A 17,323-nucleotide genomic window follows, 5' to 3' on the forward strand; every position below is an offset into this window, starting at 1 on the left:
AAAGAAAAATGAAAAAGAAACTACAAATGTGTTTCACTAAGTACAGTGTTCAATACCTCATCAAGTGGGAGTCAGGGATTTAGCAAAAGTTGAAGGGTGGTGGTGAAATTGAAATAAGACAGAGGCAACAAATATGAGGTCTACAATTAAGTTCGTGAACTTGTTGCAACAGTGTTGCCAACCTTTTTTGATATCAGAGGGATTATTTGTTATGAGTTTGTACCAAACTGGACAAACACTTAACCAAGTTTACTATTTGGAAGTGCTGAAAAGGCTGCGTGAAAAAGCTAGGTGACCAGAACTTTTCACCAACAATTCATGGCTCTTGTATCACCACAATGCACCAGCCCACACGGCACTGTCTGGGAGGAAGTTTTTAGCCAGTAAACAAATCACTGTATTGGAACACCCTCCCTCCCTACTCAGCTGACCTGGACCCCAGTGACTTCTTTCTTTACCCAAAGATAAAGGAAATATTGAAAGGAAGACATTTTGATGACATTCAGAACATCAAGGGTAATACGATGACAGCTCTGATGGCCATTCCAGAAAGAGTTCCAGAATTGCTTTGAAGGGTGGACTAGGTGCTGGCGTTGGTGCATAGCTTCCCAAGGGAAGTACTTCAAAGGTGACCATAGTGATATTCAGCAATGAGGCATATAGCACTTTTTCTGGGATGAGTTTGCGAACTTAATTGTCAGACCTTGTATATGAAATTTGAACGCAGATTTTAGGGGGAAAACAAGGTCTTTGTTATATACTTTCGTGTAGTGATAGGTGAGAGAGGTACTAATTCAACTAGGGGGGACCAACCATAACTGAGCATAAGTTGAACAAAGAACATTAGGAATCATTTTTATTTAACAGGAAGCATAAAAAAACAGATTGTTACTTAAACATTTCTACTTGAGAAAAACAGCTCAACAAGTAAAAAAAGGAGTAAGAAGAAACAAGTCGTTAAGCACAAAAAAGTGGCCTACTGCAGAGAAAACATGCTGTGCAGGTATGAGACAGCAACTATCATCATTATTCACCCGTTACAGTTTCCAATTCAGGCGAGCTCACAGTTACAAATTATATGGGGGTGATATAATGCTGTGTGTGTGTGTGTGTGTGTTTGGGTGTGTGTGTTTTAGTGGTAGATTTTTTTCTTTTTAGCTGTATAAAGGATTTGAGTTAACACAATCATTAAAGGTCCAATGGGGGTCTCTATAATTCATTATACTTTACTGCATTTTATGAGTGGAATTATATGGTTTAGTGGTATTTGAGAAGTTGGAGGTTTGCAAAGGTCTCAGGACATACGGTTAGATAGCATTCTTTTTTAGGGCAGAGTAATATTCCATTATACTGTATATATGTACCACCTCTTCTTTACCCATTTGTCTCTTCATGTGCATTTCGGTTGTTTCCATATCTTGGCTATTGTAAGTAGTGATGCAGTGAACATAGGGGTGCATATATCTTTTTGAGTTAGTGTTTTGGATTGCTTTGAATAAATACCCAGGAGTGGAATTGCTGGGTTATAAAAAATTTTTAGTTTTTTGAGGAATCTCCAAATCATTCTCCATAGTGGTTGCACCAATCTACAATCCCACCAACAGTGCACCAGGGTTCCCTTTTCTCCACATCCTCGCTAACATTTGTTGTTTGTTGACATATTGATGATAGCCATCCTGACAGGTGTGTGGTAGTATCTCATTGTTATTTTAATTTGTATTTCTCTGATGATCAGTGATGTTGAGCATCTTTTTATATGTCTATTGGTCATCTATATGTCCTCTTTGGAGAAATGTCTATTCAGGTTCTCTATTTGTTAATTGGATTGATTTCTTTCCTTTCCTTTCCTTTCCTTTTCTTTTCTTTTTCCTTCCTTCCTCCCTCCCACCCTCCCTCCCTCCCTCCCTTCCTTCCTTCTTTCGTGTTGAGTTGTATTGGTGCTTTTTAATAAGTTTTGGATATTAACCCCTTATCAGATGTATCACAGGCAAATATCTTCTCCCATTCAGTAGGGTATCTTTTGTTTTGGTGATGGTTTTCTTTGCTGTGTAAAAACTTTAGTTTGATGTAGTCACATTTACTTATTTTTTCTCCCTTGCCCGAGGAGATATATTAGTAAAAATATTACTAAGGGAATTTAATGAGAGTTTAATGCATATATTTTCTTTTAGGAGTTTTATGTGTTTGGGTCTTACATTTGAGTCTTTAATCCATTTTGAGTTTGTTTTTGTATACGGCTTAAGAAGGTGGTCCAGTTTCATTTTTTAAATATACCTCTCTAGTTTTCCAGCATCATTTATTGAGTGGACTGTATTTACCCCAATGTATATTCTTGCTTCCTTTGTCATAGATTAAATGACCACACAGGCATGGATTTATTTCTGGACTCTCTATTCTGCTCCATTGATCTAAATGCCTGTTTTTATGCCAATACCATGCTGTTTTGATTACTATAGCCTTGCAGTATAATTTAATATCAGGTAGCATGATACCTCCAGCTTTCTTCTTTCTCAGGATTGCTGTGGATTCGGATCTTTTGTAGTTCCACATAATTTTGAGATTATGTGTTCTAGTTCTGTGAAAAATGCCATTGGTATTTTGATAGGGATTGCATTGAATCTATAGATTGCTTTGGGTAGTATAGACATTTTAACTACCGTATTTCCCCGTGTATAAGACACAGTCTTTTTTGAAAAACCTGGGGTCTAAAAACTGGGTGCGTCTTATACAGTGGTTGTAGATTTCAAATGCCATAGATGGAACTGAGGACGAGGCAATATATGAAGACAGTGATTCGTCATCAGACACTTATGAGGATAAGCCAATGGTTGGGAGTTTTGACAGTGATGAGGAGTTATTTGAGTTTTATGATGAATAAAACCTGAGTTCAATAACTTTATGTAATACATTGTTTTTTAATTTCGGGCACCAAAATTAAGGTACGTCTTATAAATGGGGAAACACTGTATATTGATTCTTCCTATACATGAGCACAGTATATTTCCATTTATTTGTATCTTCTTTAATTTCTCTCTTCAATGTTTTATAATTTTCTGAGTACAGGTCTTTTACTTCCTTGGTAAAATTAATTCCCAGATATTTTTTTATATGCAATTATAAAGGGGATTATTTTTTGAATTTCTCTTTCTGATAGTTTATTATTGGTGTATAAAAATGCAACCAATTTCTGAATATTAAATTTTGTATCCTGCTATTTTAGTCAGTTCTAATAGTTTTTTGGTGGCATCTTTGTGGTTCTCCATATATAGTATCATGTCATCTGCAAATAATGACAGTTTTACTTTTTCCTTTCCTATTTGGATGCTTTTTATTTCTTTTTCTTCTCTGCTATGGCTAGGATTTCCAGTACTATGTTGAATAAAAGCAGTTTGGGGTGCTCTTTTTCTTGATGAATCTGGTTAAAGGTTTGTCAATTTTCTTTGTCTTTTCAAAAAAACAGCTCTTGGTATCATTTATCTCTTGTATTGTTTTTTTGGTTTTTTTTCCCCCTCCATTTTATTTATTTCCACTCTGATTTTTATTATTTCCTTCCTTGTACTCACTTTGCTGTTTGATGTTCCTTTTCCAGTTCCCTTAGGGATAAAGATAGGCTGTTGATTTGAGATTTTTCTTGTTTCCTTAGGTAGGCCTGCATTGCTATGAATTTTCCTCTTAGGACTGCTTTCACTATGGCCCACAGATTTGGGGTTGTTGTGTTTTCATTTTCGCTTGTCTCAAGGCATCTTTTGATTTCTTCCTTGATCTCATTGTTCACCCATGTATTTAATACTTATGTTTTTATCTTTTGCTTTTGTTATTCCTACTTTCTGGCTTTTGTTATCTTCAGACATGATTAATAGGCATTCAAGGAAAATAAAAATTATTGTACCAGGGTTGAAAATATCAAGAAATGGTAAATGGTCAGTTTTTTAAAATTTCCCAAACTATCTTTTGAGATACACAAAGGTTGATCTAAGTAATGCTCAGAGTTTATCCTGCAGCAACAGAACAGGAAAGAAAATGGAGAAAGAATGACAACCCCACACAGCTGTACCCATAGGCATAGCAGTGGAGAATCACCAGGGCAGAAGATAGTAGGTACCCACTGCACACAAATTATCTCCAGCCTCATCAGAATTGTCCCAGATAGGCCCTTCTGCTTCTGCAATACCTTGGGGCAATTATGATCAACTCCCTCACAAGAGAGGATAAGCACACTGACTCCCTGATAGTGGTGATATTTAGAAGGGAGAGCTTCAGTTTAGGCACCTGGGAAGAAACTGAACAACAGCAAAAGCCACCTCTTTATGCCTCTCTTCAACTAGAAAAAAAATTGAACACATTCTAAGAGTATACAATAATATGATCAATAATTGGTCTTCAGAAAAATAAAATACAAGCAAAATATACGGGACCAATACAAAAATAAAAGCAATTGCAATGGAAGCAGCTGAATAAACTATTAGCTTGAAGAGAAAGGGTCAATATGAGATCACTGCATTTTTCTATTATATAAATTATGTAAAGCTGTAAAACATACATAAACGGAATCTTGACCGTTTTTATCATTATATTTTTAAAAATGAATTAGCCACATTTTCAATAGCTGTGGTTAAAGACCAAGGACTTTTGCCATGCAAACTAAAATTTATTTATTACTCTGATATCCCAAAGTATCTTAAAAGGTGACAGCTTAAGCAATATTTTAATGTTAATCCTAATTATCTTCTAAAAGATCTAAAGGAGGGCGGGCTGAGTGGTACATTGGTTAAGAGTTGGCTTGGGATGTCAGCTCTGAGCAGCAGGGCCCCGGTTCGGATCTCACATGAGGGTCAGCGACACTGTGCCCTCTACAGCTAAGATGGTGAACAACAGCTCGACCTGGAACTGGGCTGCTGTGAGTCCCTGGAGATGGCATAGGCTGCAGTGGGGCTGGTCGGCAGCTGGCATGTGCTTTCGTGAGCTGCCGTGAGCTGCCGTGAGCCACTGTGAGTGGCCATCCAATGGCCAGCGAGTGACTGCCTCACTCAGGAAGAGCACAGTGATAATACCAACATGGGCCAGTGAAGCGACGTCCTCCACAACTAGACTGAAGAACAAAAGGACAGCAACTTGTCTGTTCCCCTTCCCCAAGTCCCCAACGCTGTTCCCCTCTCCTAATTCCCCAATAAAATCTTTTTTTTTTAAATCTAAAAGAACATAGGAATGAGTATCAGTGAACATTTACTGAATACAAAGTAAATGTATAGTAAACTGTATTGAATGTATTACTAATATTGGTAAGTTATGGTTCCAATATTTTCATAGTGTACAAATTTTTTTATATATGGTTTTCTTTTTTAATACTAAAGTAACTAAGGAATTCATGGAAAAATTAAACTTCTCATTTTATTATTACTTTTATTAGTATTGTTATTTTAATCTTTCACACACAAACATTGTTGAAGGTCTAAAGGGTAATGATCCCTATCTTTTTCTAAAACTGAAAAAAAATAAAGCAAATATTTACCAAGTATTCAATATTTATAAAGCAATATGCTTAATACTATGAACAATTATTTATCTATTGATCTATGTATCTTACAATCCTTACTCTGAAGATTTCATTCCATTTGGTGAAGCATTAGGTATGACAATATTATAAAAAGAATTTAATAATATAAGTCAGAAAATAAATATTGACCAGGTGAATGGCAAAGAATGTCTATGTTCCAAATTTAGAGAAGGAAGAGTTCATCAGAGTTGGAGAAAGCTGGGAAGATGTCAAGTGGGTTGTTATTAATTGGAGGGGGAGGACATCAATTAATAGGAGAATCCATGTATAGGGAGGAAATGATCAGTTATTTTGTGGCTTAAAGTAATTCAGGGAAACTTAACAATTCAGTCACACTTTAGAGAATAGAAGAGATAAAAGAAAACTAAAGCAGACAGAATGTGAATAATTTACATTATGTGGACCATAAAGTTGAAGTAAGCTATCAATTTATTGGGAGTATTCCAAAGTAAAGTCCTTCTCAAGAGTGAAGGTTGAAACTATACATGTTGTAGGAGAGATGACTGCAATTCTTACCTGATAGTAGAATCCCTACTTATGATAATGATATTAAAATGAGAAATAATACAAGAAATTGATGATTTAGATGTAGAGCCATGCATAATCTAGTTATCTCCACATTGATCTAGAGTCAAGTTGAAACCATAACGGGTCAAATGATGTCTGTGAGACAAAATGAAAGGAAGACATAATGAGTACATAAAGTGAGAAAAATAAAAATGAGACAATTGGAAGTGATCTTTCTATGATACCAATTGAGGGTTTCTTTAACACAGATACTTTTTACCAACTAAATCAACTGAACCTAATGCAAAATATGGTGACAAAGACAACTCAGATTTATCTTAATTGGAAACATGGGGTAGTAATTCAGATTGGTTTGAATTTTAAAGGAGTTAGAGTAAGGGTAAGTGTAAAAGTTGAAATTCCTAGGAAAGGTGGCCATTGGATTTTAGGATTGCAAAAACATGTGAAGAGAACCACTAGACACAAGTTTTGGCTACTTGCAGTAGGCCCTTGGGAAATTGATAAATCCAGAAATAATTTAAAGCCAACGGGTTTTGGGTTTTAATCACCAAGAGCATTAAAAACTGTCGTGTTCACCAGTGTGTATTTCCAACACAAAGTATGTTATCTGATACTCTCTGAACACTCATTGAATGATTGATTGATTACCCATTCTAAACTAGTGTATTGGTGCCTCCCATCTTTAAGCATTACCCAGAGATGTTAATCAGTGGTAACAATATCTGTAATCAGTACCTCAGTCCAGGTCTGACCCACAGCAGAGCTCTGAACAACAATGAAACATCAAATGGCGACCCTGTTGTGACATGTTTTGAACTTATCTAAAGTTCAAATATGATACTTCTAACCTTGGATACAGTCTCAGAATGATGCAATTTATAAGTAGCAGATTTTTTTTAAAGAAGTATTTACTATGCAAGAAAAAGGATAATATTGCTCCAAGAATAATAGTCAGCAGCACCTTCTTAATGAGAGTATTTATATCCCATTGTTTTCCGTTTAAATGTCAATGTGCATACATATAAACATTTGGAAAAACAGGTTTCAGTAGATCATACTATGTAAAGGTCACACAGACCTTGCAAATATTGTTGAATCTCTAACTAATCCAATTCATTTTTTGAGTTCAAATATCAAATTATATCCCTTTCTGCCACGCAGAATTTTGAACTTTTGATAGTGGATCCTAAAAATTTTACATTCCTTTATTTTTAAGAGCCCATAGGAAGCCATATGCAGTTAGCATATGTTATATTTTTTGGTATATGCTCTGTCAACATCAGCTTTCTGATCAACAAGGCACCCTAACTGTTGAATCATTGAAACACTATGGCAATATTTTACAAATTCAGTTATGCATAATGTAAAGTAATATGCATGCCTGCCCTCTGTAAATATGGGAGGCAATTTGTTTGGCTCCACATTTTATTTTGCTTTCAGGATTATGCTACTCACTAACTTCAACAAAAGCAATATAATAAGAAACATAGCTACACAATATCACAGCTTCTGTCCATCAGTAGCAAAAATTCTCCATCTTAACACCAGTGCCAGAAGATGAATCTCATTATGGTAATTCAGTGATCATATATGGATTCACACTTTCAAGTATACATAAGAGAATAGAAAACAAAAGTTAGATAAGCAACCAGATTACTGAAGATTTGTCAATAATGTTAAAGAATATATTACAGGGCTGGCCAAGTGGTTTGTTGTTTAAGAGTTGGCTTGGGAGGGCGAGCTCTGAGCAGCAGGGCCGCCGGTTTGGATCCCACATGGACCAGTGACACTGCACCCTCTACAGCTAAGATGGTGAATAACAGCTCGACCTGGAGCTGAGCTGCTGTGAGTCGCCAACAATAGCATAGGCTGCAGTGGGGTTGCAGTGGGCTGCCGTGAGTGGCCGTCCAACTGCCAGCGACCAAGTGCCTCACCCGGGAAGAGCGCAATGATCACAATACCAACATGGGCCAGTGAAGCGATATCCTCCACAACTAGACTGAAGAACAAAAGGACAGCAACTTGTCTGTTACCCTTCCCCAATTCCCCAACACTGTTCCCTCCCCTAATTCCCCAATAAAATATTAAAAATAAAAAAATATGTTAGGAATCATCTAATGTATCCTTACCACTATTGAAAACAATGGAAGCTCAGAACATACCTGATGAACTCAAGGTCACAAAGGGAGTTGGTAAATCCTAGAGAATTCCCTGTTCATATTTCTTAACCAAACATTCTTGCCATAATACTATATATTATACTGATATTAACTACCAACAAATCAGCACTAACTGTAATTTAATAGCTCTAAGAGGACTAAGTTGAAAATATTTAGAAAGCTCATCTTGCTGGCGTAGCGAGAGATGGGGTGGAGTCCAAGGTGGCTTGAAGGGTCGCTGAGTCTGAACAAGATTACAGGCATGTGAGACATATGCCAGAGACTTATGAGCAGAAGAAGTGACAAAAATAGATTTTTGGCAAGATTAGTTTGTTATTAATTTACAGGATAATGTGGAGAAAATCTCACTATCAGGGAGGTTGGAATGAGAGAATTGCACATATGAATTCATTAGCTAGGATAAGGTTCTGTGATTTGAGGCTTCCAAAGGAAATGGCTCCTCAGTAATTACATACACTGAAATCTACCTTTAAAATAATGTTTAGTACTAGTCATGAACATCTGGGACTTACTAAGTACAAACTGTGTTCTGAACACCACTGATGTAATGTGCCATAACTGAGGAGTCCATAACTGAGGCTCCAGGCTGCCATGTGCTATATCGGTACATCTGTTACCCCCAGGACGATTTTAGGGCTTTGGAATTTTGTTATGACATTTATTACAAGGATCCAAAGACTGATGCCAGCACTGGGGTTCAGTTCTGGGCAGCATGCTGTCCCCTGCCTTTGGCAACAAATTCGTTAGATAAACCCAAGTACCTGATTTTTACATAGCCTTGACTCAACACAGGTTTATGCTGTCCTACACAATGGAATTGGAGCAGGGTTTTGTTTGTTTGCTTTTGTTTTGTTTTCTAAGCAAAAGCAGTCTCCCATCCTATTTTTAATAAAAAAATTCATGCTGTGTGGAGTTCCATAACTTACATGGTTTCACTGGATAAAAATGGTACAGCCTAGTAAATGTTATAATATGCATTCAAAAAAGAAACATTTCTAAAACAAGATTTGCTCATATGGAATACTTAAAGTTGGCAATACATATGGGTGAAGAGTCAAACTTTAGAATTGGATACCCTGGGATTGAATCTCAGCTCTACCATTTACTAGCTGAGTCACCTGGGTACTTAAGCCCTTTGAACCTTGGCTTTTATCATCTGAAAAATGGACGAAGTGTGAGGTTGTTGCAATGAAAGTTGCAATGAAAGGAATATCACTTCCTTTCTGTTTGAAGAACTGGCTTTAGACAATCATTAAGAGTTCTGGTTAGTGACAAATCCTTTTAGTTTTCCTTCACCTGAGAATAACATTATTTACCCTTCATTCCTGAAATTGTTTTGCCACACCTTTGGAGCATCTGAAAAATGTCATACATCCTTCTGACCTTTGGGTTTCAGAAGAGAAATCACTGTCATTCAAATTGATGTTTCCCTATACGTAATGCGTCATTTCTCTCTGTCTGTTTTCAAGATTTTGTCTTTGTCTTTAGTTTTCTTAATTATTATGATGATGTGTATCGGCATAGATTTGTTTGGGCATATTTTGTTTTGAGTTCACTCAACTTCATTACTGTGCAGGTTAATGTCTTTTCCCAAATTTGGGAAATTTTCAGCCATTGTTTTTGGCCATATTCTTTCACTCGCACTCACTTTCTACTCTCCTTCTGGGACTCTAACGATGCAAGTGATGGATCTTTGCTTATTGTCCCAAAGGTTTCAAGGCTCTGTTATTTTAAAATTATTATCCTGTATTATCTCTTTTCTTCAGACTGGGTCAATTCTATTGCTATGTCTTCAAGTCCACTGATTTTATCCTCTGTCATCTTCACTCCACTATTTAATCCATACAACAAGTTTCCTTTTTACTGTGAATTTTTCAATGTTAAACAATCCATTTTGCTCTTTTTGTAACCTCTACTTCTTTGCTGAGACTTTTCTCATTTATGTTGAAAGATGTTGTATTTGAATGTTAAAGTATTTTTATGACTCCTGCTTAAAATCCTTGTCAGATCATTTCAACATCTGATTCATCTCAGTGATGACATTAGTAGACATCTTTTCTCATTCTAGTTGTGGTTTTCTTGGTTCTTAGTATGATGAATGACATATTGGACATTTTGTCTATTACAGGGGTCGGCAAACTGTGGCTCGCGAGCCACATGTGGCTCTTTGGGTACGTACATGTGGCTCTGAAGTAAAATTAAAAATGAAAATAAAACTCTCATAGTTTCATTTATAAAAATTTTAAAGGATATTATTCACATAATGGTGATTTCATTTGTTTTATGGCTCTTGAATCATTTTTAAATTGCTGGGAGGGACAGGATTGGCTCTTCCGTCTCAAAAGTTTGCTGACCCCTGGTCTATTATATATGGAGAGTCTGGATTCTATTCTAATCTTTTATTTTAGTTAGCATTTACCTTATATAATTTTAGTACACAGGTCCCAGTCATGCTGTGGTTCCAAGGACAGTTCTATAATCAGAGCCTTTGTGATGGTGTTATGATCTGCTTGGTTAACTGGTGATGTTGACGTATGCAGTGGTTTCTACTGGTACTGCCTGCAGAGGCAGAAAGATTTCTCCAGGCTGGGGTGCCTGGTGCCTCCGGGTGCAGGAGGGGTTTCTCAGACCCATGAAGTCAAAGGGGCTTCTTGGGCTGGGGTGCTTGTGGCAGAATCCCTATACTGTTATTCTCCAGCTGCTGCAATGTCCCTGGAAAGGGGACCCCTGTGGCCACCGGGTCAAAGAGGCTTCCATGGCCAGACACATCTTGTGGTGCTTACCAGTGCCCTGTGGTGGCCCAGGTGTCTCTGGGTGTGGGAGGGAAGCCCCTGGTCCATAAGGACAAAGATGCTTTCTGGGTCAGGTGGCTTGTTGTGGCTGTGTCCCTCTTGTCATTTCTGCTTATCCACCCTGGTGTCTCACTGTGGGGAAAGGAATCTCAGGCCTGCAGGCTTTCACAGCCAGGATACTTGTTGCGGCAACATCTTCTGCCTGTGGGGGACAGAGAGTACTTCTAGGCTGGTAGCTTGTTAGGGGGGGGCATCTACCTTCCAGTGCCCCGTAGCTGCCCCAGTATGTCTGTGCTGGAGATGGCAGCCTCTGCCCACAGGAACAAAGGGTCTTCCTGGACCAGGTCACTTCTTGTGACGGAATCCCCTGTGCTGATGCTACACAGCCACCTGAATATTTTATGGAGTGGGGGAGGGTGTCTCAGGAATGTAGGAACGAAGAGGCTTCCAGACCAGGCCATATTCGTGGCAAGGCTCCTCTAATCGGTACTGACAGCTTTCTCTATATCTTTCAACAGAGGAGGGTAGACTCAGGCCCTGGAGGAGAAGAGGTTCTTCCTCTGGCTGCTTATTGCTAGTAGGGCTCCTGTTCAATATACCTTGCCAGTTGCACTTGGCTCAGCTTGTACTGTCAGAGAAACTCCTATTCAGTCCAGCAGAGGAAGGAGCCCACCTCAGCTGCCTTCTGTTACTAGTCTGGGGTATGGGACGTACCAGGTCTGGGCCACCTTCTTCTGTTGGACAAGGTTATGTGAGACAACTTGCTGCTGTTTGTTTTCCTCGGGTTCTAGGGTCTCCAAATATTTTGTCTTCTGTTGACCACCTTTCCCCGTTCTCTTCTGATCACCTCTTGTGTTATCTCTAGGGTTTATTGTTGTCCTAAGCTAGGGGAAGCAGGAGAAAATGCATCTGTGCCACCTTGTCTAAAGAGGGTCTCAAGCCTGTTGGAATATGTTTTAATGGGTAATTCCAATAACAATGTTTTTTTCAAATGCATACAACCTAAAAAAAGATATTATAGGATCCAATTTGCATTCAATTGTATCATGCTGTGAGCAGGGTAGCTGTTGACTGCTCAAATTACAAGTAAACGGGCAGCCCTTGAAGTTAACAAATAAAGCATCAACTATACCATGTGATGAGAAGAATGACAGTATTTATGTTTTTTAATTATATATTTAGCAGTTATGTTAGTAACCTAACTAAAATTATGCCAGCAAATATTTTAGTTTAATGAAATATGTGAAACTTTAACATGTATATCCACTTTCCTCTGTTTCATTTTATGAAAATGTCAAAACTATGTAAAAATCCCTACCAGCCATAAATATATTGAACACACACACACACACACACACATGTATTCATTAATTACACACATGCCTAGTTTGAACAAGTTAGGAATACAATATGCAGCTAACACACTGCCTAATTAATAGTTTGTACAAGTGTTTTAGTCCAAGGTCAAGGCTGGATATTAATGAGAAACCTAAACCTTGAGTCAAGCACATTTGGTTTGAATAGGAAAGTACATTACAACAATCCATTTTTTCAATAATTAGAATTTTGTTACTGAAGGAAACAACAATACATAGCAAATTCATGATTTTAGAAGGTTATACTTGCCAAATTCCTCCCAATTAAATGTTGGACAAAAATATTTTAAAATGTTTTAAGACAATTGAATACCAAGTAATTTTTGCTGAACCACTTCTATTTTTTTATGTTAGATATTTTATTCTAAGCTTTTTATTGTTTACACAAACTTTCATAACCTTGCTGCAAAAGTTTTATTTACTATTAATGCCTTCTTCAATTCAGGCACAATTTTTTTAGCCAATCTCCCTAACCCCTCAAGTCATAGGCCCTTTTATGTGTCTGTAGCTTTGGTTTTCTGTCTCATGTCACTGTGTATGAAACTCGAAAGTCTTTCTTAATCATCTTTGTTTCCCTTTTAATGTCCTAATGCTCCAACACAGAGCACAGAACATAGAAATTCCCAACAGTCTTGTTAAATGTATTCGTATTAGACAAGTAAAAGGGTAAGGAAAAATAAAATTATGAGAGAGGAGTTTTTTTGAGAATCATAGTTTAAATTCAGTGAGGGGTATTAACGACGCTGCATAAATGACTTCCTATTCCACTGAAGTGTTTAATAAGGCCTTTAAAACAGTACTTCATCGCATCCTGCTCTTCAGAGCACCATTTGGGACTCTTTTTTATTCCTAATAAGTGACAAATAACAACAGGATTTTTGGTTTGCATAAGGACCTAAAAAGGAGAGTTGGCTAAGCTATTCATACATTTTCCTTTATAATTGGGCTGATATCATTTTATTTTATTATGTCTGCAATTTACAGTGGTATATTGTCAATTGCCATGTATACTAGCTTACAAGTATGAAGTTTATTCTTTATAAAGGAAACCACATACAAAACCTTAGATGATGTAACACAATGAACCGGTCATTTTTCTTCTCATATCCTTATTAAAATCTCTATTTTCAAAGACTTTAAGTTACTGGTTACGTTTTGTGTGTCATAATGTTGGACAATGATACATTTCATGTTTTAATACTCCACATTGATGCATTCCTAATTCAAAGTTACATAATAAGTGGAAGAAAAATATATGTGAAGCCTTAAAACACTTTTGATTGTAAAGATTTTGAAAATTGAGAGATCAAATAATAAAACTCATAATTCTGTAAAAATAGTGTGGAACGTGGAGCACACCATGCAAGACAGATATTTGGGAAGCCTTTCCCACCATATAATTTTTCCTTCCTTTTATGAGAACTGCCACCCTCTTCCTGTAATAAACAATAAGCATAGTCTCAGGTGCTATGTTTGAACTGTGTGACACTGACTCCGAGCCAAGACTGACTGACCAAGATTGACACCTGACTCACATTGGTACACATAGATAGATGCTCTTCCTGATGTCTTTTACCTGAGACTCATTAAAATGGGAGCTTATGGACTCAGTCATCCTTAATAGCACACAACTAAGGTCCATGTCCCCGCCATTCCTAGAGGCTGACTGTTCAATTTTCCTTGGATTCCACTATCAGATATACCATAAGACATACATGTATACGCGCATGTGCATGTACACACATGCACACACACACACCTACAAACACACCTTGAATTTTGAATTGTATTTGAGTTTCTGTTTCTTGCAATGGTGATACATTATTAATATTCACACCATGGCATGAAAAATTAGGCATATTTCAGAAAAAAAGATGATAGTACTTGATACACTGAAGTGAACAAGGATATTTTCAACAACATATTATCATGCTGTCGATGCAGTTTTTTAAGAAGCCTGGGAGCATATTCGTATTGTGTTTTGCATATAACCCTGAAGAGGAATGTATAGGAAGGAACACTGTATAATCTTCCTTCAAATTATACTCTTATATCAATAAGAGCTTTTATAAAAAAATCTTCTTTATGACTACACTTTTTACACATAACTTTAAAATAATGTAGAAGTTATATCTCATTTTGATTATTTATAAATTTAAAATTAAATTAATTGATATGAAACACATTTTATTCATTTTGTTCATTGTTTCTTTTGAGAAAGGTAAAATTACAGAAGTCCAAGAATTATACAAGTATATATGTACACATCTTTAAGATACCATAGTTACTAATAACTGGTCCTAATTAATTCAAAGTTTATAATTTAACCATAAAAGAAAACAGTACAGATATGTTTGAAGATATTTGTGCTCCCTGATCTCTAGGCCTATCCTCTTGTTCTCCTCTTCATAGGTGGCCACCATATGTGAATTTTATGTTCAGCAATTCAGTCCAGTTGTTCTATTATTTGTACATGTTTCCACATCCATAAGCAATACATGATATCTGTGTGTATAATCTTTACAAATTTACTTAAGTGCTAGTTATCCTTCACAGAGCTAACCAGCTGTCCATGACAACCTATGTTGCCCAACTCATACTGTGGTAGGATTGCTGAGAGAGGCTATTGAGCCTGTAACTTCATTTCATAGCCTTTCTCACATCCAGGTGTGGTTATTTCATAAGTTTCGCCCAGTGGAATATGAGTGGTAGTGATTTGTGTCAATTCTGAGTTTGGGGTTTTGAAAAGCTAATGTGTATTTCCACTCTCTTCTCTATCCAGTGGCTGACTACAGAGGATTCTGAGATCAAAAAAATGGTGGCACCACAAGATGGAAGAAGTCTGGATCTTTGCATGGCCATATGTTGGAAAGCCACATGCTGTCATGGACTGCCATGGACTGTGACTCAAGCAAACAATAAAGGACTATTGTGTTAAGGCACTGAAATTTTGGATTGGTTTTGCTATAATAGCATTAAAATAACTAATACACTGTCATCCTTTCCTACCATTCTAAAGCTTTCCTTTTTTCATTCAACATTATGTATTTGGAATATATTATTGTTACATGTAGACATAATGCAAGGTTTCTTAAAGGCGGCACTGGATAGTTATTTGCTGTGGGGGGAGGGCCTGTCCTTTACAAAGTAGAATGTTTAGCAGCATCCTTGGCCTCTACCTACTAGATGCCAGTAGAATATCTTCTCCCTAGTCATTAAAATTTAAAAAAAGGTCTCCAAACATTGTCAAATGCCCCCTAGGTGGAAATAACATGACCAATTGATAACCACTGATATCATACATCATTTTTTTGTGGCTCAATAATATTTCATCATATGCATTTAGGGTATTTATTGTATTTTCCACTATGAAAACATTGTTGCAATGAACAATGACATCCTTACAACTGATTTTGAACTAAGTTATGCTACTCATATTACAATAGTTACCTAAGAAGAAGCACCTTTTCATCAGTATCAATAAAAAGTAAAGCATTGGGGGCCGGTCGAGTGGCTCAGTTGGTTAAGAGCTTGCTCAAGAGTTTGAGCTCTGAGCAACAGCGGTTGGAGTCCCAGCCCGAACTGAGCAGCTGCTGAGCTGCCAACAGGTGGCAGGATGGCTCAGCTAAAAAAAAAAAAGTAAAGCATTAAATTATATAGTTGTGAAAATGGACAGTTCAAAAGGGAGTAAAAATGAGACTACAAACCCAGTGCAAAAAGAAGATGAATTCTACATTGGACACAATCAGTTCTCAGTTGTTAATTGATGTAATGGATGCTTCAAATTTAGGAATATCAGCTAAATGGCCCCACCATCCACTATCTGGTATTCCCTTATGATTCTTACTTTCTCCAAACCAATCCCTATCATCCAACTCATCTTTATATCCTGTCAGTGCTCACCGCAAAATATACTTCATGTGAGGCTACATTTTTTTCCACCATAACTGCCACTACCCTTGCCAAAGCCACTTGCAAAAGTGAAAGAGTCTCCTGAGGAGAAATGTGCTTTCTAGACTTCTAGAAAGATGAATGGAGAGATACTTTTCAGCCACTGATGAAGATGTGGCCTTGCTGATTCGTAAAGACCAGGAAAACCAGATATTTATATAACTATTTCCTGAAATGGAAGTACATAGATTATTAGTTCAAGTTCTTTTGAAATTGTGATATAAAATCCAAGTTTAACAGGGCAGGGTCATAACAAGGATTGTACTTCCTAGAATTGGACAGACCCTACCTTGGGACTTTGTGTTATGACTATCAATGCCACTGAGGGCTCTGATAGGCCAAAAGAATCTATATTGCTGAACAGTATATCTGATCCTGTCTATGTGAAAGTCCTTGACCAATTAAATAGGAAATGTAACCTAACCTGATTGTATTGGTAAGCACAATTACATCCAGCCAACCTATAAGTGACCTAAAACTCTGAACCTCCTGACCTCTTGCTCTTTGTTTGCTCCGGGCAAACAGCATCAGAGTGACTCCCTTAAAAGTGTACCTCTTGGGGCCGGTCAAGTGGCTCAGTTGGTAACAGTGCAAGCTCTGAAAAACAGGGCTGCTGGTTCAATTTCCACATGGGCCAGTGACTCTGTGCCCTCTAGAGCTAAGATTGTCAACAACAGCTCGACCTGGAGCTGGGCTGCTATGAGTCGCCGGTGACGGCGTAGGCTGCAGTGGGGCTGGCCGGCAGCGGGCGTGAGCTTTTCTGACCTGCCGTGAGCTGCCATGAGTAGCCGTCCAAGGGCCGGAGACCAACTGCCTCAGCCAGGAAGAGCGCAATGATCACAATACCAACATGAGTCAGTGAAGCGACGTCCTCCACAACTAGACTGAAGAACAAAAGGACAGCAACTTGTCTGTTCCCCTTCCCCCAATTCCCCAGCACTG

General features: G+C 37.5%; 1 protein-coding gene across 1 annotated transcript in view; it reads right to left on the reverse strand.

Annotated features, from left to right (window-relative positions):
* The window catches only part of LOC109388440 (dystrophin), a 1,592,311-nt gene that overhangs the window by 1,523,358 nt on the left and 51,630 nt on the right, over positions 1-17,323 (reverse strand). The window lies entirely within an intron of this gene.

This window comes from Hipposideros armiger, unplaced genomic scaffold, assembly GCF_001890085.2.
Source record: "Hipposideros armiger isolate ML-2016 unplaced genomic scaffold, ASM189008v1 scaffold_197, whole genome shotgun sequence".
Taxonomy (NCBI): Eukaryota; Metazoa; Chordata; class Mammalia; order Chiroptera; family Hipposideridae; genus Hipposideros; species Hipposideros armiger.